General features: G+C 45.4%; 1 protein-coding gene and 1 long non-coding RNA gene across 3 annotated transcripts in view; one reads left to right on the top strand and one right to left on the bottom strand.

Moving 5' to 3' along the window:
• Positions 1–25376, top strand: part of PIK3C3 (phosphatidylinositol 3-kinase catalytic subunit type 3) — a 1987152-nt gene that overhangs the window by 721621 nt on the left and 1240155 nt on the right. The window lies entirely within an intron of this gene.
• LOC138511312 (uncharacterized) overlaps positions 21629–25376 on the bottom strand; it is a 91011-nt gene continuing 87263 nt past the window's right edge. The window contains exon 2 of the long non-coding RNA XR_011280608.1: positions 21629–25229. This is a non-coding gene — a long non-coding RNA (uncharacterized lncRNA). The remainder of the gene's footprint in view (positions 25230–25376) is intronic.

Here is a 25376-nt window from a genome sequence, read left to right on the forward strand (position 1 = left end):
TCCGTTTTTCCGTGCTTACTCAGTGCCTCGGAATACCGTTGCTCAGTTTTTTGTCAGGATTTAATCTATTTACCTCGAGTCATTCGATCCGTACTCGATGGCTTCTTCGTCGGAACCGACAACTCCTCGATCCGGCTTCAAAAAATGCTGAGATTGTGGGAAAAAGATGTTGCTGACTGACCCTCACAGAGTTTGTCTGTGGTGTTTGGGAGCTGAACACCATTGTTCGGAGTGCGAGGACTGCATGTCCATGACAGCTAAGGCCCTGAAGGAGCGTAGGGGGAAGCTGGAGAAAGGTAAGACTTTTAAAGCTTCTTCTTCGTCGACGAAGTCGAGACATTCGTCTCCTCGTCACCATTCGCGCTCCAAGTCTCGGAGTGGGTCCCATCACTCCTCGAGATTGAAGCACTCGAAGAGGAGACGTCGAAGATCCCCTTCTCCGTCTTCCTCTTCCTCTGTTTCGCCTAAAAGAATCCCTTGCCCCACGAAACATAGTTCCCGGGCTGAATGGGAGGAATTCCGTAAAAATATGATGAGCGTCTTCGAGAAAGCGGCCTCGACCCCCTCGAAGACTGCCGAGAGTGATGCTGTGGTCGAAAGACCCGAAGGTCAAAAACGCTGCGAGTCGCAGTACCCGGCGAAGGAAACCTCTCGAGTGTGTCTCGAACCCTCGAGTAGGACTATGACCTCCAAACCTTCCTCGAAGGGTCCGTCTAAGCCGTCGACAAAGGTTCCGTCGACGCCAAGGTCGTTGTCTTCGACGCTGTTGTCAAAGGGACCTTCGACACACGGGTCTGTCGACTCGACGCCGGCGTTGACGCCAAGAAAAGTCACGGTCGCGGCACACCCAGTGACTATCCCCAGGTTCTCGATGTCGATGGCTTTGAGATTGTCGAGTAGAATCCCAATTCTGTCGAGGTCATCGAGACCTCCGCCTTTGTTTTCGACGCCACGCTCGAGGCCTTCGACGTCAGCGTCGACGACATCGACGTTTTCGAGGCCGAATATGACAAGTTCGGCACCCTCTGCCCTGGAAATGGGATTTACACCCTTTATGAGTTCAGAACAATTAAGAACTATGTCCTCAATTATGGAAGAGGGTGAATTGTCTAAACAGGATGACACATTTGAGTTGCAGGGACCTGTAACCCCAATTAGAGAGGAAATTTCCTCTGAAGAACGCAGGTTAAAGGATCTTCATGATTCCTTACATGAGGCAAGTGGGTTAGACACTTCCCCTGAGGTGGAGTTTGCTAGGCCAGACCCGGGGGAGCATGCTGAAACCCCCTATAGAGCCTTAACGGCCAGGATCACAGAGTTTATGGGGTGGTCTGCACCCTCACAATCTTTCCAACAGGATGACCTTACGGATATTCTTGACAAGGGCCCACAGGAGGACCCTGTGGTGCCTTTTCATAAAGCTCTTCAGAGGAAGATTATGACGAACTGGGAAACCCCAGATGTCGTCCCGGCAGTAAATAAAAAACAAAATATAGGGTATCCTCTGCAGACCTGGAATTTTTGTCAAAACACCCATCCCCAGAAAGTCTGGTGGTACAGGCAGCATCTTCTACCGATGTCAAGACGGCTTATCCTACCGTCCCGCAGGACAGGGACGATAAAAAATATGATGCTATGGCAAAGAAAGTTTTTTCGGCATGTAGCATGGCGTTAAAATCTATTAATGCTACTTGCACCCTTGCTAGATTCAGCCATACACTCTGGGAGTGTGCTTCTACAGCGGCTGACTGCATCCCGGAGGAAGAAGAAAGGGAGGCGTTCCTGAATATCATACAGGACGGTAAAGACACTATGTGCGAATCCCTCCAGACGGGCATTGATTCGGCTGACAGTATCAGCAGAGCAATGGCGGCAAGTACAACAACCAGGAGATTTGCTTGGTTGAGAAAGTCTGGTTTTGCCCCAGATGTGCAAGCCAGGCTCTTGAACATGCCATTTGATGGCTCTTCTTTGTTCGGGAAAAAGGCGGATGACAGTTTAGAGAAACTGCAAACTTCAAAAGCAGCAGCAAAATCCCTAGGCGCTGCAATCCGTCAGACACCTTTTCGTCCCACAGGAACCTCTGCGAGGGGCAAGTCCTTTCGCTTCTACTCCGCATTCGGAAGAGGTAGAGGACGTCCGGCTCAAAGGGGACAAAGAAGAACTACCCGAGGTGGACGGGGTAGATATTCAAAAGCCGCAGCAACAGCAGGTGCCTCTTTACCATCGGCATCCGCATCAGCCGCTCCAAAACCACTCTGAGGACTTCCCTCACAGGACACCTGTAGGAGGCAGGTTGACTTAACATCTGGCGGAATGGCAGGTTATCACGTCAGATGCTTGGGCATTGGAAACAATTGCCCAAGGTTACTGCCTGCCTCTCCTATGCATACCTCAGTCATCCACCGGGGATCAGCTCTCAGAAAGCTCCAGATCCGCTCCTCTTGCAGGAAATTTTCGACCTGCTAGAGAAAGGTGCCATAGAACCGGTACCTGTAGCGGAGAGGAACAAGGGCTGGTACTCCCCTTATTTTCTCATTCCAAAGAAAGACGGAGGACTGAAACCCATTTTGGACTTGCGAGAATTGAACAAATTCCTCATGAAAGACAAATTCAAGATGGTCACTCTTTCTCAGATCCTCCAGGCCCTTCAGTTCCAGGACTGGTTGGTATCTCTGGACCTTCAGGATGCTTATTTCCATGTACCTATCCATCTCAAACACAGGAAATACCTGAGGTTCGCAATTGGCAACTCTCCCTATCAATTTCGTGTGCTGCCATTTGGGCTGACCTCCGCCCCGAGGGTCTTCACCAAGTTAATGTCGGTAGTGGCGGCAAGTCTAAGGAGGGAAGGGATTCACGTCTACCCCTACCTGGACGATTGGTTGATCAGGGCTGTCTCTTTGGAACAAGCTCAGATCCAGCTAAATCACGTGTGCCACTCCCTTCACAGACTGGGCTTCTCCCTCAATTTAAAGAAGTCACAAATGATACCATCACAGAGACTCCAGTTCATAGGAGCGATCCTGGACACTTCCCTGGGAAAAGCCTTGCCACCAGAGGTGAGGGCTCAAGATATTCTACAGATGATTACCAAGTTCCAAGATGCCCAAAGTCTCCCAGCCTTCGACTTTTTGAGGTTGCTAGGCCTCATGGCATCCTGCATTTTCCTAGTGCCAGAGGCTCGCCTGAGAATGAGATCCCTCCAGTGGGCACTGAGGACTCAGTGGTCACAATTCTCAGGGAAAATGACAGATCTTCTTCAGGTTCCCGACAGGGTGGCTCGAGACCTTCAGTGGTGGGCCTGTCAGGAGAACATTCTGAAAGGAGAACAGTTTTGGCAACCCTGGCTGGAGATAACAGTAGTCACGGATGCCTCACTCACGGGGTGGGGAGCCCACGCCAACGACTTGACCATCAGCGGTCGTTGGTCTCCATCGGAGTCCAGACTACATATCAACCTGTTAGAGCTGAGAGCCATCAGACTTGCGCTGAAGGCGTTCCTGCCAGCTGTACAGGGGAAAAATGTCCTGATAATGACGGACAACACGGTGGCCATGCATTACCTCAACAAAAGAGGAGGCGTAGGATCACTACCCCTGTGCAGAGAGGCGATGCAGCTCTGGTTTTGGGCAATCCAAGAAGGAATCTCTCTATCGGCAGTTCACCTAGCCGGAGAGAAGAACTTGACAGCGGACGCTCTGAGCAGGCAGAGTACAGTTTCCCACGAGTGGGAACTAGCTCAGGAAGTCCTTCAAGAGATCTTCGCCCTTTGGGGAACCCCTCAGGTGGATCTGTTCGTTTTATTAATAGCACTTACATCTGCTAGAAGGGTGAGCGAATTACAAGCTCTTTCTTGTAAACCCCCTCACACTATATTTCACAAAGACAAAGTTGTCCTACAAGTGAAGCCTAATTTCCTCCCAAAGGTGGTTTCTGAATTCCATATCACTCAGAAGATTACCCTACCATCTTTCTATCCTCCTCCTCATCCGGGGAAAGAGGAAGAGATGTTACACAGGCTAGACCCTAGAAGGGCTTTAAGTTTTTACATCAGTAGACTAGCCAGGATAAGACAGGCAGACCAGCTGTTTGTAGGTTACACAGGTCACAAGCTGGGGTTACCAATAACTAAGCAGACCATTTCCAGATGGATCATTCTAGCCATTCTGGAATGTTATAAACTGGCAGGGAAAGAGCCCCCTCAAAACCTTAGGGCCCATTCGACCAGAGGTATTGCAGCTTCATCGGCCCTCAAAAGAGGCGTGCCGGTTAAAGACATCTGTGCGGCCGCTACATGGTCGTCTGTCCATACCTTTACACGATTTTACAATTTGGATTCCTCCTCCAGTCAAGAGACTAGGTTTGGAAGGGCTGTACTGCATTCTATTCATCAATAGAAGACAGCGTGAAGTCAGTACTCCCTCCTCCAATAACAGAATACTGCTATGGGAGCCTATCTAAGATGAGGAATACTTCGGAGGACACAATCCCTTCGAAGAACAAGTTACTTCTTACCTTGTAACGTTCTTTCGACGGGATGTTCCTCCGACGTATTCCTCATCGACCCTCCCATCCATCCCCGCAGTTCTACTTCCCTTGTTGTTGCAGCTTACGCTCCTTCAGGGTGATTAGTCTAGTCCAGAAAGTATTATTGGGGGCCACAAAACGGAACTGAGCAATGGACGCTGCGCGCGGCCTTTATAGGCAGGATGACGTCGACGTCGATACGGCGGCTGTCGAGGGACATCGACTCGGAGGACGTCGACGCGCAGCGCCCTCTAGAGAAAAATTTTCCGAGGCCAGCAGAGCTGGAAGGAGATATTTAAGATGAGGAATACGTCGGAGGAACATCCCGTCGAAAGAACGTTACAAGGTAAGAAGTAACTTGTTTTTCTAACCGGAAAGGTGATGTCTTCTGACTAAAGTAACAGGGCCGAAACATAACCCAGCTTAACTTCCATATGGGTTGGAACTGGCCCCGTGAAAGCCCCCTCCTTAGTAAGTCACACCCTCAAGGATGTGTTTTTATGTAGCTGCTCCAGCAGCAAAACCAGTTTAGTAGGAATGTGCCATTTCAACAGTTTCATCAATAACTCACTTCGGGTGACTCTGTCAAAAGCAGAGCTCATGTACAGTGAGGCCATGTAGGCCGGATAATGACAACCCCCCTAATCAAGGCCCTAAAATGGGCCATGATGGTTGCATTCAGCGTTGTGCCGATACCCGCTCTCAATCCTACTTGATAGTGGGAAATCACCCCAAGCCTCAGAAATGAGTCATTAATCCCTCTCAAAAAGAAAGTAGAGAAGATTTTACTCGAAGCATCGTGCAGCGCTATAGGTCTGAAATGATTGGATTCACCAACATCTCCCTTCTTATATATCAGAGTTATAAAGGATTGGGCACTAAGTTGGATTCTCAGATGGTCTTAAACAAAGTAAACGTACCTGCTCCTAGGTGGGGATAACTTTTAAGCACCACAGGGGAACCCGTAGAGAAATCCAAGAAAAAAAACGAATGGTAGATTTGATCACATTTCGGCTGAACAAAAATTCCGAACAGTTGAAAATGTTGATCAAATCTACCATTCGATGCGATTATAGTGAACCAGGGGAGCGGGGGTCCTCGCACCCTTGTTCACTACAACCGCATCGGGGTAACTGGGGTGTCCCCGCAACCTAATAAAAAAGTTGAGAAAAAAAGACCCTGCAGCACCTGCTCACGTGCACGTAAGTGAAGGGAACCAGCGTCGTAGAGGGACGACAGAGATGGCTGCACACAGCGAAGTGTGCCGTCCAAGGGTAAGTAGAGGTGTGGGGGTGGAGCGGGTTGCAAGAAATGTCAGCGGGAGACAAAACAAAGTTATTTTTAGTAAAATAACTTGTGTTTTTTTCTCCTTCTGACATTTTGGAATTAAAACAATACATGGTAAACCCACCACAGGCGCTAGGCCTCGGAGGCCCGGTGCCGGGGATGCCTTTGCCTTATTAATAGCCCATTCTACATCCTCCTCCACTCTTGGGCAGGTTATTGAGATTTCAACCTCTAAACTTGGGATCTCCTAAGCCAGGTTCATAACAGGACTAGCATATTTTTTTGTAAAATGCTCAACCCACGTTTACTCTAAAATCAAACAAACCATATCTTTTTATTAATAGCAGACCAGAAGTCTACATAATTGTCTACATCCCCCAGTAATCATTGTTGAGCCTGCTTAACCTGATGGATTTGAGGAAACTCTTATAACAAGATTGAATCGTTTTCTTAGCAAAGTTCAACAGAATGATGTTCCTTGCCCAAAGCCCTTGGTTGTCTTTTTTTGTCATTTAGCGTTAATAAACCTAGAGTTCGAAACATGAGATGGAGTCCCAGAATGATAGCTTTTTTCTGCTGCAGACATCCCACAAGCACTGCAACATCAATGCATTAAAAACTTCAAACTATATTTCCCTCTGTGGGACCCTGATGAAGTTTGAGCAAGTGAAAGCAATTGCAAGACCTGTCGAATCGACGTCAAGGAATGCAGAAGAGGAGTTTGTAGACTTACTGGGAGGTAAATTCCAAGATTCAAGATCAGATGGTCTCTAATACATAATTCAATCAGTATCAAATGAGAACAGAGAACATCCAGCTCATAGGAGACATAGTTATATATCGTCAATCCTTGACCATGCACCCAACCCAATGCCATCTGTGGATTGCTTCACCCTCCAAGGAACCTCAGGAACAGCGATGGACAGCCCCCATTGAGTCGAAAAAGAATGCCACATGTAATCAGGAACCAATGTAGACAACCCTGCAGACGCCTGAATAACTGGGCAGTTCCCTGTGTTTGTCCCTGAATGGCAGCCCGAGTTAAAGTACCGCCCAACTATGATGTTATGCGGAAGCCCTGCCTCCAACTATTCTACTATCACAGAACTCATCCCTGCCAAAAATACAAAACCTTTAGTAGAAGCTGTATTCCAATAAATGTTAATATAGCTTTATATACCTGCACCGAGGGCCTTACTGGGCGCTATCAGCCCTGAAGACCGAGTTAATGGCCCGAGTTAACGAGGTATGAGGGACCATAAGGCCCGGTACGGCCTAAGGTGCAAGTCTATAAAGCTATTGGAACACCCTCAGTGTTTAATTAAAGTAGAATAAATGAGACATGTTTCATTGAAGTACCAAAAATTGCGAAATGGTAAGTAAATGTTTCAGGCATAATGTATTCATTTGGATTATGGTTATAGTTTGGAAAGTGTAGTTGTCAATAGAAACTTTTCTATTTGTGGTTTAATTGTGTGGTGCCATAGAAATTAAGGGTGCAATTGACAAATTGCCCATGTGGACTCCACTTCTGCTTATATTTGCGCTTGAGGTGGTAGACAGCAAATTATGCCCAGATGATGTGCTTGGTAGTACATCTGGAAAAGTTTCTTCAGCCTCTTCGTTTCTTTTCTGGGACAGTTTAGGATATTTATTATTTTTGTTGGTTGCAGGAGTGCATATGGTACCACTTACAGTATTGGGCATTGATGATGTGCTTGGACGTTCATCTAGTAAAGTTAATGCAGTTGGTTTTTCACTGCTTTCTATTACTGCAGGATATTGCCTTTTTCTGCTTGTTCTGCTTGTTCTGCTTGTTGTAGGTGTATCTGTGTCCACTTTTGTGCTTGAATTCGAAGTTGCACTTTTCTTGTTTGGTTTTCCTACATTGTGCAGGAGTCCAGACCATTTCCTTCTCTGAGTACTCTGGTGTCCAGTAGCTTTTAATTGAGGACTCATTTCTTTGTCCAGTAACAGACATTATTTGACGTGTTTCCAAGCCTGCATTGGCTAAGGTCTGAACAGTTGTCACACGCAAGGAGTGGTTTGTATAGATAGAGCTTAACTTTGCTTTCTTGCCGATTGTTTGCATCATGCCAAGTAGTCAACAGGTATTCCAAATAGGCTTTACTTTACTTTCAGCAACTGTCATCTTTTTGGCTAGTACAAAGCAACATTGTGCATTCTGGGGGAGTTTCTGTATATATAGTTCCAATGATTTAATGGGGCAGTCCTCCTCATCTGGAACTTCATAAATTGCGCCACAAAGGCTGTCTCGGTTTTTCTCATTTATGGATTGGTGGTTTTTGGTAGTCTCATTAAATGATAATGTTGCATATTTGCGGCCGGTTTCGTCTCTGCAAATACTGAAAGCATCATTTGGTAGCGCATGCTTTCCTTCTCTTCCTTGTGCAAAAGGCAGTTGTATATCGTACCATACTTTGTATTGCAGAGTTATTGGATGGTCTGTATTGAAAATTCCACTGTTTTTTAGTGTGTGCAGATCGTTTCCGCTAATGCATGGTTTGTGCGTTGTTTGATCTTTGCACTCACGTCTTGCTTTCTTTAACATGGCAATACAAATATTTTTAACACTCTGGAATACTTCCCCATGCATCAAGTTCACATTTCGCAAAAATGGAGGGTTGTTCAGATACCAATGGAGGCCAGCACGGATTGAAATTAGGCTTGCAGGTTGATAGTCAGCACCAGATGAATTGCGTACCGCTGCATAAAATTTATGCAGCAAGTTGTTCAACATTGGGAGTTAAGTTCTTCAAATTGCAAGGAAAGTTTGCACTATGCGAGCAAGGTTTTAAAGATTTCACTTGCCCATCTGGTAGCATTTTGGGTGTTGGCTTCACACCTGTTTATCAGACGCACAATTGTGTCTTTTCGGCATTTCCTCCATGCATTCAGTATCTTCTTTCAGCCACTCTTCCAGGGTTTTATTTCCAAGGAGGCTAAATGATATCACTGCCACTGGTACCAAAGACTACAGTGAAGCACACCAAAGTAGAAGCTACAATGCTTCAGCCATTCACTTGGTTGTGTTTTTTTTAATAGGGTGATGGGAGGAGGTTGTGTGGGAGGAGTATGATCTTAAACAGCAATCAGGTGTGGGTATGCCTGCCCAGTGTTTGAATTAAGGTAATTACAGGTGGGTTTTCCCCCCTACATACACATATGCTCCCAATTACTGCACACTAAAACACGGTAACACAACATTACCAAGGTCACTCTGCATATTAATTATCTTAGCGTGCTATCTACATTCCTTTGTCTGCTGTGGTTTCCCATTATCCTTCCCATCCTATGCTGCTCCAAACAGCCAAACAACGTGAGAAGGTGAGGGCAAGCTTCCCTGTCTTTTCATTGTGGTGAAAAAAGAAAATGCCACGTTCCATAAGAAAGAAAACAGAGGCTTTTCTTTCTCGCTGGTTTTACAATCATTGCACTGCTTTCTTTACACAGCCAAAGCGGAAAGCATTTATTTCCAGCTTGTAATCAGTGGGTGGGGCTGCGTTACACATGTTGGTCTTGGAACATGTAATTCGGAACAGAAGGTTAACTCTTTCCGTTCTGACATTACGCCGAGACCAACGCAGCAACTTTGCAGGCTTACGTGGGCGCCTGCAGCTGGAACAGATAAGTAAAACACTTCTTGCGGGCTGTATTCAATCTGCGGGCTACGCCAGTTCGTATAGCCCGCAGATTGATCAATCACGATTGTGAAACACCCACTAGGGTGTTCTAATAAGTAGGAAAGTCCTTCCACAGGGCACTATGCTCACGTGAATTGCCAGTATATTGTCACAGAGCATTATACATTTAGACTCAAGTATACTGCAATAAGCAAACCACCTCTATACCTCTTGGTCTTTCCCTTTTCAGCCAGTTTTGAACAAGTTACAAACCCCTCCATGTTAAGGTGTTGGGTAGCCACTATTTCCTGGAACATAAGAATAAGGTTATTAAAAAGAGAAATCTCACTATAAGTCGGCCTGGAAATGTTTTTAAAGCCACACACATTCCATGAAGAGATAAACAATTGTGAGGTTGAGTTAAAGACACTTTGGAGACTCTCTAGCCTTGATGAACATTTTCATTGCTGCCTCCAACCATGATCAGTCCTGTTGTCAAATTAACTGCTCCTCCCCTAGAATTTTTAGTTGAATCCAAGTCCTCCCCTGCACCATTGGCCATGGGAACAGACAAGAAAGCTCCAACCTCCACAGGTCCAATTAGTTCGTACAAATCATAGCCCAGGGATCGCAGAGCCTCTCTCCTCCCATTCCAAATGTGCAACTAAATTAGAATGGAGGTGACTAACTAAATGGTCAACACCAGAATCTGGGAAGGCCACAAAGTCCATATCAGCTGTATGCAACAAGCGGAGAGCTGGATGAAAGAAAACATCTCCAAAAGTTTCCCTCTATTCAAATTAGTTTCTCCACAATGTTTGGAATAGTCGCCCAACCCAAGGAAGTAACTACAGGAAATAACTTTTTCGAAGTGTTGTTAATTGTACCTACACATAAAACTCCTACATCTTCTAAATCTAAGCCTTAGTGCTCTGCTAAACACTACCCAGAGAGAGTTTCGTTAGAGTAGGTGTTACACATCCTTGTGTATCTACAAACTTCTTTACAAAACCCTATGCCATTTTTGGGTTTGAAAATCTCTCTTAAGAATATGTTTATGATCATAACATGGATCCAAGAATTCACTTGACCAATTAACATCTGGCTTAAGTCTTTACTTGCCACCTTGTAATTTATCAAACACACAGACACCAAGGAGATAGCCTTCTTTGACCTCTTGATCAAACATTGTGAAGGATCCCTGAGTAAAACTCTATACTGCTGATAGAAATACTCTCCTTCACGATCCAGTTTTTCATTCATAGATTGAGATAACCTGCCCTAGGTGCAGTTTCTCATATTACAACTTAACTGTACATTTAAATCAGATTATATTGTTAAATCAGATGCACTGATGAACCAATTGATTGACAATGGTTATACCCATGTTTACTGAACAGGAATCTAAATGTGCCTGGTATTCCAACAGGGTAGCTTGTTGACATCACAAATGGAATAATCTCCTTGATTTAATTTTAATGCCTTTAGGCCGCAGATGTTTTTTCCCAAAGCGGAACTTGAGACAAAACATCCGCAGCCTAAAGGAATTAAAATGAAATCAAAGAGATTATAATGCCGAAATAAAGGGGATCAGAAGCAAACAAAGCCTGGGTAAAAAGCTAGAAAGCTATCCATCAGCAACAAGATGAGAAGCAAATGCTGAAGTTGGTCTCGGAATCAAACTCGAGAAGTTTATGGTCAGTACTAAATGAATTGGACTCTCAGTCCAATAGTTCCCTCTGCAACCTGGTCCCTGAAAGGGACTGGATAGAACACCTTACAGGTATATTCGAGAAACTGCCGGGGGTTACTAGAATGTATGCCGTTAGACCACGGGTGGGAGCAGTGCCTTGAGGAGGCAGAAATTGAGGATATAATAAACAAGGCCTCATCTTCAAGAGCAGCAGGCCCTAACGGCCTTACATATCAGGTTCTTAAAAAAGCGCCACTGCTCTGGGTGAAAATACTAAAACAAATCTACAACGAGATCCTACGGAAAAGACAGTCACCCCCACCCCCGTCTTAGAAAATGGCATTATTAATACCATTTTTCTAGAGGGGTGATAGGACAAAACCATCAAACTACCGTCCTATCGCCCTCCTTGATATTGAGAGTAAAATATTTATGCGGCTGTTGTTGAACAAGCTATTAGCTTGGGTGGAGTGGGAGAAGACTCTTTCCTGCTTTCAGACAGGTTTTAGAAAAGGGCTGTTAACGGCTCTGAATGATATTATACTAAATCTGCTCAATGAAAACACGCCATCCAAGGGAGGTACACCATTTTATGGTGCTGGGATTGATCTCTCCAAGGCCTTTGACCAGATTGACAGGTCAAAGCTGTGGTACAAGCTAAGGGGGAAAGGGATCCCGGAAACATTGCTTTCGATGATTATGGATTTTCACAGGTGGACTACAGTAAGGGTGTGTTAAGATGGATTTCTGAATTCTGACCTGGAGGAGCAGAGGTTCAGAAGGCCAGCCTAGTTTCCTGGAACCAGGGTAACCTCTGGACAAGCCAGACCAATCAGGGTAGCTATGGCAGGCGGTCAAGACTAAGTCTCAAGTATCAAGAGGGGTGAGGGTGACGGAAAGACCTCAATGACCACACGAAGCAAGGACACTTACAAATTACTCCAGACAGGTGTTATAATAAAAATATAGACACATTTATTGCAAGGCCTTTGTAACATCGACCATAGCAAAGAATCACAATAATACTAAAGTAAACCAAAAGGATTGTGGGGGTAGGGCCCTATTCAGGAGTGCGCACACCTGGAAGTCTTAGTGGATGATAAGATCAGATATTGGTAAAGCTGCTGTCGTGTGGATGGTAAGGTGATCTCCCACTGTCACCTGGACTAAAACAAATTGTAAGGGGTAACCATCTGCACAGGCTGCGCTTGTTACCTGTTGTATGCTCACTAGGTGTGATAAGTTTGAACAGGGTGGATGAGGAGTGTTCACAAAAAGACACAACTGATTTATGGTGCAATTGATTAGTAAATCAAAGAGCCCAGCTTTAATTCCTCAAGTCAATAATAGGACATATTGATTTAAAGTGCCCCAAAAACAAATGAAACATTCTTGGTACACATGGGTACACATTTCATGTGAGAAGCTTGATACTAAAAACAGATAAATACCGGGCAGTGTCCTGCCGGGCAGTGTCCAAAACAAAGTCCATGCATATAATGCCAAAAATACAGAAAATGCCAAACAAATGCCAAAAAATGCAGAAAATGCCACAGATGTCAAGACATACAGAAAATGCCGTCAGGAAATACAAAAAAATGCCAACACGTGTTTCAACCTATGAGGTCGTCATCAGGGCATATAAATACAAATAGTACATTGGGCTATAGTGCTGATGCTGAAACCTGAACTGTGTTCATTCTAGAAACCTGCCAGGGGGGGGGGGGGGGGGGGGGAAGGTGTCAAAGCAAGGAGCAATTGGAAATGGGAGAGAAAAGACGAAAAGAGAAAAACATACTGTTTAAATTGCTGCGTACATAACATGACTCTAAAGGTAAGTATGTAGGCTATAAAAAATAAAGCATACCTTATTGTAATTGTTCTCTGTCAAACTATAGAAAAAATAGAGCAACGGACGGTTCCAAAAGCATGTTACTGGTCAGTTCAGTGTGCTGTGAAATATGAAGCAAATGGAGCGTATTTAGTCTATTGAGAAAAGCTAGCTTAGGTAGATAATATAATCACCGATTGTTAGTATCATGTGCAATAAATGAAAGGCAAAAAATTATTACCTTTACTTCTAGACAGGTCGTGATATATTGCTCGGCAAAGATGCCGTTGGTGTGGCAATAATGCAGTAAACAGGTTCGTGTTGGGTGTGCTGATTCCGGATATCTGGCCGTAATCTGTAAAATGAATATAACACCGTGTTTATGTGAGATGGATTTAAATGCGAGCAGTGTAAGTTGCTAAACGCGATAATAAATGCTTACCGGCTTGTGAATTAGACGTGCTCAGTGGCAGGCAGTTTCTCAAACGCTGAATGCAATCGCAGTTACGAGGGGTTACTATAGTAACCTCTGCAGGGTCAGTCAGGTGACGCAGTCACCTGACCTGGTTGCTAAGACTCACGAACCAAGCCGGAAGGCAGAAAAAAGCTGGTCATTCCGTGAAGTGCTAATTCAAAGTTGTGAATGGAGCATCTGGTGGGACAATAGAGCTAACATGTGTGCCTGCTAGTGAAAACCCGTGGTTGTTTAATATACAAGTATTAAACAAAATATGACATGTTAGAGAACTGATACATATTCCAAATCGGCTTCACATTGTTTTTTAACAAAAAGGTGCGTGTTGCACAGACTGTTGCACCTGATAAACATTTAGTACTAAACAATATGTATATTGAAAGCCAATGTTACATACTATAATAGATTTATCTGTTGTGTTGTTACCCGCAACAGCTAATCTTCACTCTTCATACCAATACTTCCAGTTCCCAAAAATATATTCTCTTTTCAGCTGGTAACTGAATATCCAACACCTTCAAATAAAACCCCAGCGCTCGGTGCCTGTTGGCAATAATTTTCCTTTATGTCATAAATGTGGCACCAACTCTCTTTGCGTTCAAGCCAACATTGGCTTTCAATATACATATTGTTTAGTACTAAATGTTTATCAGGTGCAACAGTCTGTGCAACACGCACCTTTTTGTTAAAAACCAATGTGAAGCCGATTTGGAATATGTATCAGTTCTCTAACATGTCATATTTTGTTTAATACTTGTATATTAAACAACAACGGGTTTTCACTAGCAGGCACACATGTTAGCTCTATTGTCCCACCAGATGCTCCATTCACAACTTTGAATTAGCACTTCACGGAATGACCAGCTTTTTTCTGCCTTCCGGCTTGGTTCGTGAGTCTTAGCAACCAGGTCAGGTGACTGCGTCACCTGACTGACCCTGCAGAGGTTACTATAGTAACCCCTCGTAACTGCGATTGCATTCAGCGTTTGAGAAACTGCCTGCCACTGAGCATGTCTAATTCACAAGCCGGTAAGCATTTATTATCGCGTTTAGCAACTTACACTGCTCGCATTTAAATCCATCTCACATAAACACGGTGTTATATTCATTTTACAGATTACGGCCAGATATCCGGAATCAGCACACCCAACACGAATCTGTTTACTGCATTATTGCCACACCAACGGCATCTTTGCCGAGCAATATATCACGACCTGTCTAGAAGTAAAGGTAATAATTTTTTGCCTTTCATTTATTGCACATGATACTAACAATCGGTGATTATATTATCTACCTAAGCTAGCTTTTCTCAATAGACTAAATACGCTCCATTTGCTTCATATTTCACAGCACACTGAACTGACCAGTAACATGCTTTTGGAACCGTCCGTTGCTCTATTTTTTCTATAGTTTGACAGAGAACAATTACAATAAGGTATGCTTTATTTTTTATAGCCTACATACTTACCTTTAGAGTCATGTTATGTACGCAGCAATTTAAACAGTATGTTTTTCTCTTTTCGTCTTTTCTCTCCCATTTCCAATTGCTCCTTGCTTTGACACCTTCCCCCCCCCCCCTGGCAGGTTTCTAGAATGAACACAGTTCAGGTTTCAGCATCAGCACTATAGCCCAATGTACTATATGTATTTATATGCCCTGATGACGACCTCATAGGTTGAAACACGTGTTGGCATTTTTTTGTATTTCCTGACAGCATTTTCTGTATGTCTTGACATCTGTGGCATTTTCTGCATTTTTTGGCATTTGTTTGGCATTTTCTGTATTTTTGGCACTATATGCATGGACTTTGTTTTGGACACTGCCCGGCAGGACACTGCCCGGTATTTATCTGTTTTTAGTATCAAGCTTCTCACATGAAATGTGTACCCATGTGTACCAAGAATGTTTCATTTGTTTTTGGGGCACTTTAAATCAATATGTCCTATTATTGACTTGAGGAATTAAAGCTGGGCTCTTTGATTTACTAATCAATTGCACCATAAATCAGTTGTGTCTTTTTGTGAACACTCCTCATCCACCCTGTTCAAACTTATCACACCTAGTGAGCATACAACAGGTAACAAGCGCAGCCTGTGCAGATGGTTACCCCTTACAATTTGCTAAAGTAAACCAACACATCACAATCAATACAATATATATACAAGACCGTGGGGTCTAAGGAGTTAGGAGCACGTAATATGTAGGCCACCTAGATGGGGAGAAAAACAGGCAGTGCAAGTAATCATTAGACCCATTTCGACATCCGAAATACACCTAACTAAGAGGAAGTCCGAGCCCTACGAAGAGAGGAGCCTTATGCTCAAAAGTACCTGCCCGCGCTGGTGCCAATGGACAAAGGAGGGCTTCTTCAAGGAGATCAGTCAGTTCAGGAAGGTGAATGAAGCGATGCAGAACAAGTCCCCACTACTCAAGCAAGGCCTCCACTGGTGGGCAGAGGCAGGGTGAGCGTGCGGGATGGAGTCGCTATTTTGCGACAGCGGTAGAAAAGAAACGGAAATCTGCGCGAGGGGCCACTGGTTGGGGTATGGACTACTCACCGGTCCCCGACGCAGGCAGACCCAGACTTCTCCAGTTCAGTTCACGTTGCTGGCCGGTTCAGCTGCTATGATCAGGAGGTCTCGACACCGTGTAGATTCTGCGTAGCAGGATGCAGGGTAGAGGGTGTCCCAAATGCAGTGGATGTGCACAGGTTGTTACCACAGTAGGGCAACACGGCAACCGCGTTTACTCTGGTCCAGGCACACTCTTCTCACTTCAGACCTGGGAATGCCAAGTGTACGAATTCGGGGTGAGGGTGCCGTGGATGCAGAGCAAGCAGTAGCCCAAGTTTCCAGGGCTTTCCGAAACGGCTGCGGTGACAGAGCAAAGCGTCCTGCGTAAGCTGGTCAGCCCACTGGTTGGCCCAGGGACACTTCCGAAGAGGCTTAATTGCAGGCTTTGATGAAGGTGCCGGGAATAGTTGATCCCACTATTCCAAAGGGTCGAAGCGCCTTCGCAGACCTTCTAGGACGATCAGATGCAGAGGGCTCTCGCAGGACGACAGCAGTTCAGGGTGCCAAACCTTCAGCGGGTCACCAGCGGTTCCTCGACTCAGCTTCGTTGTTGCAGGATATTTGGCTCCTTATCCCTTGTTCAGTGTGAACTCAGGAGATCGACATGGTAGTGGTGTTTTCAGCCTCCTCTTATCCAAAGTTCCCTTTGTGCCAAAACGTAGAGGGCCCAATGGGAGATCTGCTCACAAACACTCACACCATATGTTGACCTATCACGGACCACGGTGGTCCCAGGCATTCAGGACACTCTAGACTCTCTGGCACCCAGGATGTGTATTGGGAACAGACATCCCAGCCCACATCCTGGAGGCACACACAAGGCATGCAGAAGCCCGCGAAAGCGTTGTTTCAAGGGAAAGTGTCTGACCAAATAAGGACTGCCTCGGGTCGGCTCGACTTGGGGGAAGGTGAAGGGGCGAGACGGTCAGCGGACAGGACAAAGAACCTCGTGGCATGGCCATTTTGGAGCCAGGCCACTCATTTGTGCCAAACGCGGTAAGCACGGATAACATGGCAAAAAAGGGTTAAAAACACAAGAGAAACGATAGCTGCCACCAGTCCCGTCTGTGACACACTTGCACATTTCATAATAAGTCCAGCGAGAGTTTCTAGGGCCTTTGGAATGACTAGAGACCCAAGAGCGCAGTAATGTAAGTTACAGTGCACTCTTGTTTCATGTTGCTCAAAAGCTGCACCATGAGGAAAGGACTAAGGGAAACGAAGTCTCCCAGTACTGACTGTCTTAAGGGCATGTCAGTTTCCCCAGAAGAATTGAGCGAAAGCCCAGAGGAGTGCGGCGGAAGGCTGCGCTTCTCTGGCAAAGTCTAGATCAGGGTGTAAAACAACAGCAAAAAGTTTGGGGGTTGCCACATGGAGGGAAAATTACATACAATTATGAAATCTTTCCTAACTGGGTGCGGCTAGACAATAAGGGGCATCTATCAGAATCAGTGCCAGTGGAAAGAGGGGTAAGGCAGGGATGCCTGGGAGCGCCCACATTCTTCAATCTATTTTTACCGCATTTAGGGGAACACCTGATGTCGGCTTTCGCCAACTCAGAATTGATTGGTAGAAAGATCTTTTGGTTGGCCTACGTCGACGACCTTGTCCTGCTAGATAAAACGCCATCGATTTCCAATGATTGTTGAAAGGGCTAAGCGACTATGCTGTCAAAAATGGGCTAACAATAAACCCGAACAATGACCCAAATGTGACGAGAAAACGCCGGAATGGTACAGATGTTCTGGTTATGCCCAATAATAGAGCGATTCTGGGGAGAAATGGCACATGGGATGGAAGAAAAGGGATTAAAATAGAGGTGGATACAGTGTGGGCCTGCCTGATAGGAGGGTTTCCTAGACCACGTAAACTCAAGCATGTGAGTAAATTGAAAGACCTGGCGTATGTACTAGCAAAGAGAAGAATCGCAATGGGGTGGAAGGCATGTCATAGACCAAGAATAGAAGTATGGTGGAAAGATCTACAGAAATGGGCAGAGGCAGAAACTGCAGGGGGCAAGCAACGTTGGTGGGGGGAGAAGAGGCTGGAACCTTGATAGCTTGGAAACAACTAATAGCTGAATTATTTGGGCCCACGCAAAATATTGTCCCGATGATAAAGTATTGCTCAGATAAAATTGTCCCAATATTACTGTATGACTTAGAAGCCAAACCACAATTATATACTCCTTTCAATTAACAAAGGAGGTACGGAGACACTGAGAAACATAAAAGGTGAGCAGTGAAGTGAAGCAATGAAGCAGTGTTTTAGAAATTATCAGTGCAAATGCAACCCAGGCGAGAGAACCGAACACCCATACTCTGGTGGTGCAACATGAAACAGGATCACTGGTGCAGAATCGCGGACAAGGACCTGCTGAAGCCACTTGGCAGGGTGACCAAGTGGCTCTGGCCAAAGTTGAAGTCAGAGTGGGTGGAAGCTCTTAGTCTCCCTAGCAAACTGGAATTGCTTAGAGAAACTGAGAAGAGCACCATATCCCTGGTTGAAAGTGCAAAGGGCCCACTATCTCTTGCTGAAAGTCATAGGGGAGCTCATTTTATTTATTTGTATTTGTAAAGCGCACTACAGCCCACGGGCATCGAGGCGCTGAAAGCCAGGAGAATAAGAGGGCTTACTTAAGAGGGTTACAGTGAAGCTGCCCAAGGAAAACTTTGATAGCTGTGGTACATGATTACACAGAAATAGATAATTAGCCAGACACAAGTGACTAAGGTAAAGACAGATTTATACGAACAAGCAGGTTTTGATGGCTTTGCGGAAGGAAGCATGGGAGTCAATTTGCCTGATGTGCGGTGGAAGGGTGTTCCAGGTGGTGGCAGCTACTGCAGGGAAGCTGGAACCACCAGCGCATACTCTGCATGTCCTGGGAACGACTAGTGTGTTGGAGTATGCAATTCTGGATGGTCTGGCAGCAGAGGGTTTGGAGAACATATTGGCAAGGTTAGTAGGATCTAGGTCGTGGAGGTACTTGTGGGTCAGGACAAGAGTTTTAAAGATAATTCTTTCTTTAATGGGTAGCCAGTGAACCTGTCTTCTGAGCCCAGATATGTGGTCTCTACGAGATACGCCCGTGGCTGCCATGAGGGCGTTGTTGTGGACCAGCTGGAGTTTAGCAAGATTTTTACCAATGAGAAGGCCATTGCAGTAGTCCAACCTTGAGCCTATAATCGCTCTGAGACAATTTTGTTGGGACAAGAAGCGTCTTACTGCGTTAATGAGTTTCGAATGATAGGCTGAGGTTGATGCAATGGCATTGATCTCCCTGGTCATGTTGAGGTTGGGATCAAGGTAGACACCAAGGGTCTTGACTGCTGGCGGGACAGTGATGGGGATGTTGTTTACGATGAATGAGTTGTATTGCTTGTCCAGTTTGCTCAAGGTGGAGGGGGATCCGATCAGCAGAAGTTCGGTTTTCTCGCTATTGACATAGCCAGTTTTCTGCCATCCATGATTGGATCGTTGAGTAAATGGTGTCAAGGATGTTCAGGTCCGATGCGTAATCACCCTTGAGGGGGATGAGCACTTGGGTGTCATCCGCATAATTAGTGTATGCGATGCCCAGTGCGTCAAGTATTTTGAACAGTGGCCTCGTGAAGCGGTTGTAGAGGGTGGGTGCGATGCACGACTCTTGTGGGACCCCACATTGGATGATTCTTGGGTCGGCTGATGCATGGTCTGAGAAGACCTTCATTGCTCTTCCTGGCAGGTAGAAGGTGATCAATTTACAAGCACTGGGGGAGAAATTAGCTGCAGTGGAGACATGGTGGCAAAGGGTTTTATGGTCCACCACGTAAAAGGCAGCAGAGAGGTACAGAAGGAGGAGTAGTGCAGGTTTGCCCGCATCCCTTATGTCCTCCATCTGGTTTTCAAGATCAAGGAGGGCCATTTCGGTACCGTGCCTAGGCCGGAACCCTGATAGCCGGAGAACCAAAAGGTGGTTGTCTTCCAGAAATGTTTGTACTTGAACATATGCTGCCTTGTCAAGTATTTTTAGAAGAAAAGGGACAGTGGTGATGGGCCTGTAGTTGCCCGGGATCAGAGGGTCTAGGGAAGGCTTTTTTAGGAGCGGGCGAACCCAAGCTTCCTTGAGTCCAGCGGGAACATGGCCGGCTTTGAATAAGATGTTAATAAAGGCAGTAATGAAGGGGGCAAAGGTGGGGGCACAGTCCTTGATGACCTGAGCTGGGCAGGCGTCCCCTTTACAATATGAGGGTTTAATTGAATTAAGGAGGGTGGTGACTTCTGCTACAGTCATGTCTTTGAATTCAAAGAGGGGGGGATGGCAAGGTGATAGTGGCAGGAGAACAGTGGTGGCTCTTTTCAACCAGGTTGGATATGGCCTGCTAGTGCGCACGGATCTTCCATTGTAAGGTGTCAAGCTCCGTCAGCATGGCCGATTGAATAGAGTTGCACCAGGCTGCGTCTTTAAGGAGGGTGGGGTGTGGGGAGGCGGGAGTCTCTAGTTCTCTGAAAATGGAGAAGATTTCTTTGATGCAGGATTTAGCATTCATTATTCTGAAATTGAATGAGGAGGCTTTAGCCTTGATGATAGCGGTTTTATATTCAATGGACATGGCCTTGAAAGCACCTTTGGTGGTGTCATTGGGGTTGTTTTTCCAGGCATTTAGTGCCAACCTTTGCCAACCTTTTTTTTTTTAGATCTTAGCAGAGATAGATCTTGGGTATACCAGGCGTTGGTGTGTTTAACTTTCTTAGCTTTTTTAAGGGTGAGTGGAGCTACAGCGTCAATTGCCATTGTGATGGTAGCTTTAAATCCATTTGCAAGTACCTCAGGGTCATTGGAGAAAGGGGGCAGCAATGCGGGAACCTGGAGTTGTTGGGTGAGATTCTCCTTCGTGAGCTGGCGAGAGCTCCTGGTTAATGCAGCAGGGAGAGGGACAGTTAGTTTAGGGGGTCCAATATCGGTGGAGATGTCAAATCGGATGCATAGGTGGTCGGCCCATGGAACCAGCGTGTTCTCTTTAACAAGGATGGTGCAGTTATGGTGAGAGACCCAATCAAGCGTACGGCCTTTAGCGTGGGTGGGATCTGAGATAGCTTGTGAGAACCCAAGGGTAGCGAGTGATTTTCTGAGGGCAGAAGTGTGGGAGACACTAGGGTCATTGAGCCCCAAGTTAAGGTCACCTAGGAGTAGGACTTTTGAGGAATTTTTTAGGTTGTCCGAGAGTGAATGAGTCAGGGCGTCTTGAAAATCAATGGCAGGGCCAGGAGGTGTGGGGGGCGGTATACCACGTGGAAGGACATAGTGCAATTAGGGGAGAGTTTTAGCTTAAGCCAAAAATAATCAGCGTGATGGACAAGGTCACCTTGAATTTCTCTGATAGCAAGGTTTTCTTTGGCGATAACAGCAACCCGCCACCTCTTTGGGAGGAGCGGTCTTGCCTGTAGATCAGGTAGCCATCTAGAATGGTAAGTGTGAGGGCTGGGCCTGATGAGGCATTGAGCCAGGTCTCACTGAGGAAGAGAAGGTGTAGGTGCCTTACCCGGCTTACTACGTGTGAGAGAAAATAAAATAACCACCCCTGTCGGGAAAGGCGGCACTGAGACCCGGCTGCAAGAGTTCAAAGGATGGTTTATTTCTCCAGCTAGAAAATAACCCAAAAAAAAAACCACTACCAACATTTACATCATGCTCGTATATATATCAATTAAAGTAACTCTAACAAAAAGTACTTAATGGACCCGATTGCCCAGGCGGTGTGGTGCTGTAGGTGTGGGTGGCATCTCTTCCTTCTGGTTGGCTGAGTGGCTGACGAGATGACGGACGTCAAATATCTTGTGCTCCACGCAGGTCAGGGTCCGGTCACTGTGGTCACTACCTAAGCTAATATGTTGCATTCGAAAAAAACACTAAATAACAAATTATCTAAAACATTTTATGCTACTTTTCATATTTCTACACAAGTTACACATAATAATTATTGTCAGTACAGTTGGGTCATTCGTGGCTTTAATTGGGGGCCTTGACCTTTATTGTGCATGTAAAAAGAATCAAGCTGTTTCACATATCTCCTAAACTTCAAACCTATTAGTATGAGAAAAAAAATATATGTAGTAAAATGCTTAAGGTTATTAGTGGGTGTGTTGGGTGGGTTTCCCAGCACAGGCGAGGGTCTGGCAGTTGAAAGAAATACCTACAGGGAGCGCAGGGTCAGGATGGCAATAAATTGTTCTAAATGGGGGTGGGTGGCTTGCACGTTTATGGGGGTGAACGAGCAGAAAGTGCTTAGCTCATCCTGGTTCACATGCTGGTTCTCATGCTAGCAGTGATCTCAGAGGAAGAAAACTGTATCATATTGGTTGTTGCAACTTTCTCCGGCTTCTGCGTGAGAATGGGAGCACAGAGCTTTCCTTCGCAGGGGGAGTGCAAGGGTGGGGGCCAGCCAGCTGCCTGCGCGCCTTGTGTGTGTGTCTCTGTCCTTGGCTGCTGCGGTGGAAGGGGAACTGAGCATTGCTGTACTATTGCAGTGAGGCCTGTTTACCCAAGATGGAGTCGAAAGGGGGCACAAAAGATGGATGCCCCGTGTCCTGCTCAGTAGTCCCATCTATGTAGCAGTCAACCGTGGTTAACTTTACATAAGGGCAAGGGACAATCCCGCTACCGGAGGCACGTGGTCCAAGCCTCGTACTGAGGAGTGTACGGCACGAGGGGGCCTGGGGACCCTCACTCCCATACATTCCCCCCTTTCTTTACATCTAAAGTAACAAACTACTTATCTCGTTCTTTCCGTTCTCCCTTCGGTAGCGCTCAGCTTCAGCCACAGCCTCATCCCAAGCGGGTGTACCCTTTATTGGCATCCATGCTTTGCATACACTTCTTAAGCTGTTACCTCTTCTTGCGTATTCTTCTGGGGTGACCATTAGGTATATCCCACCCATCTAAATCTATCCAAACCTCGTTATACCACAGCAAGTTCTTTGGTTCTTTAATGGTAGTGTGATGTAGACTATCGACCACGTCCCCATGCTGCCTATAGATGGCAGTCATTCTATATTGCGGTGTGGTGTATTCTCCAGTTTGTACTTGGGCATCTATCATGGTAGCCACCGTTGTCTGTCGGCCCACTGTTACCATCATCATCGCTGAATTAGGCATATTATTTTCACAGCATCTTAGTCCCAGTTGGCACACACAGAATATTAGGAGAAGAAAGACACTAATGGGAATGAGTATCTTCGCTATGTTCACCCATGATGGTATCCAGCTGAACAGATTGTCGAACCACATGTTGTTGTCTGCTCCACCTTCTGTTCTCATTCTTTCTCCTAAATTATGCACTGCTGTTATCACGTGTGACAGTGTCCCGTTATCAGTATCTGAAGTTGGTACGAACGTGCAACACGCCCCCCCCCAATTTTTCTAAGACATATCTGTTTTGCATCGTCATCAGGCGCAGTGCACGGAGCTCTATTTTTATGATGTTGAATCCTTCTTCAGTGTCGTTAGCCAGCTGGATGAGCTCACAGCGTGTTATCTGCAGCCATTTCGCATTTGTCCTTGCTTGAATGCGTGGTGCTAGAAATGATGCAAAAAATGTCTCTGCAGATGAGAAAAGCTTGTACTGCTGTGGGATTTCAGCAAGGAGTTCTGACGATTTGGACGAAATATAATTGGATCTTTTTCTACGTGACAACTTGGTTCTCAATGTTTCTTCTGACAATAGTTCGTATGCTGTGGGCTCCGTGATTGTCTCATTGGGTGCTGTCGATGGTTCAGCCGATTGCCCTGCTGCCGATATGTCAGCCGATTGGCCTGCTGTCAAACTGTCAGCCGAAGGCCTTGCTGTAAACTGATCGTGGCTCTCTGGTATCACCATTAGTACTGAGTGAAGTGTGGCTAGGGCACAAGTGCCCCTCCAGGATGCTGGGAGATGCAGGTAAGCTTGTTTGCCATAGATCTAGTATATGTCCATTAATGCAGCAGTGCCTTTTTTCATATCTGGTATTATTAAAGTCTTATTGCACTGCTGTGCGGTCCCATATTCACCTTCCCTTCTCCATGGAAGCAAAGTTTGTGCGGTATTTCCCTTTGAATCTTTATGGGTCTCTCCAGGGGTGTGACCCATGTCAGCTTGGTCATATGCTGTGACCACATGGGGATGCACGTTTCTTTTGCCCACTCATATGTTTAGTCTGGCAGCCCTCTAAGCCCCTCAGCTTTGCATTTAATCGTTTCATCATGCCACTTGTCGTCTGCATACCTTGTCCCTTTTATGATGAAAAATGGCTCTTGGAGGCAGATTACTCCTTGTCGTCTGCTGGTGCATGTTTGTTCGTTTTCCAATTTTTCCATGGCGACTGTGTGTGCCTGAAATGTCTTTTTTATTCTACACAGCATCAGATGAATCAAACATTGGGCCTCAGACAAGGGTACTTTCAGTGGAACTAACATTTTTGGGGTTCCAGTTGCATGAGGAATAAGTGAGCACACGTAGCAACTTTCATTACTTGCTTGCTTTGCTGCGGCGCTCATGTCTGAATACCATTTATTTGATTGGTCAGGGTGTCAGGGGTCCTCTATTTCATCTAACCCCAGATTGTGATAAATATCATATCTGTTTTTTCCCGCCCCCATTTTTCTCCTCCTTCTTTTGTTTTTTAATGGGGTACCAACTCGTTGATATTGCAGCGGGAATATTCTGGACCATGCATCATCAATGTTGCTAATGGTGACGTGTGTATTCAGTAGTAGTTTCTGGTGCCGTGTGTGTGTGCATGCTTGTATTTCTGGAGTTAGTCAACCAATAGTAATCGTCATTTACATTCCATCCAAGCTCTATTTCCTTAGCCATAGTATTACTCAACAATGGAATAGCAGTTTTGTTCACGTGTAATTGTACATAGGGGGGTGTTGGATTTATGCCATTTGATTCAACTTTATAAGTGTCCTTCAAAATGGTTGTTACTCCAGTCCATATTAGTTTAGACCTTGGTTTTGTCATATTAGCCCCGCTCCCCTCTTTGTTAATTTCATTTGCCACAAATAAAACGACATTATACCAAATAAAATAAAACATCATTATTGCAAATAATATGGCAGCATATTTTATAACGCATTCCACATTGCTTAATCTACTGGCCCTAGTGGCATCCCTATTTCTATCTAACATTTCAGCCTGCTCAGCCGTTTCATCGCATTGGCTCATGTTGAACCTATGTGGGCGAGACAAATTCGTTAAGTCGTCATGAAAAGAAATATATTTGCAATTGTTCATTTTTTTCTTTTTCATCTTTTTGCTCAATTAGGCATTTAACAATTTCTTTCCATTTATCATGTAAACAATGAAGAAAAATAGAAAA

The sequence above is a fragment of the Ambystoma mexicanum genome, chromosome 6p (genome assembly GCF_040938575.1).
Source record: "Ambystoma mexicanum isolate Mex_15411 chromosome 6p, UKY_AmexF1_1, whole genome shotgun sequence".
Taxonomy (NCBI): Eukaryota; Metazoa; Chordata; class Amphibia; order Caudata; family Ambystomatidae; genus Ambystoma; species Ambystoma mexicanum.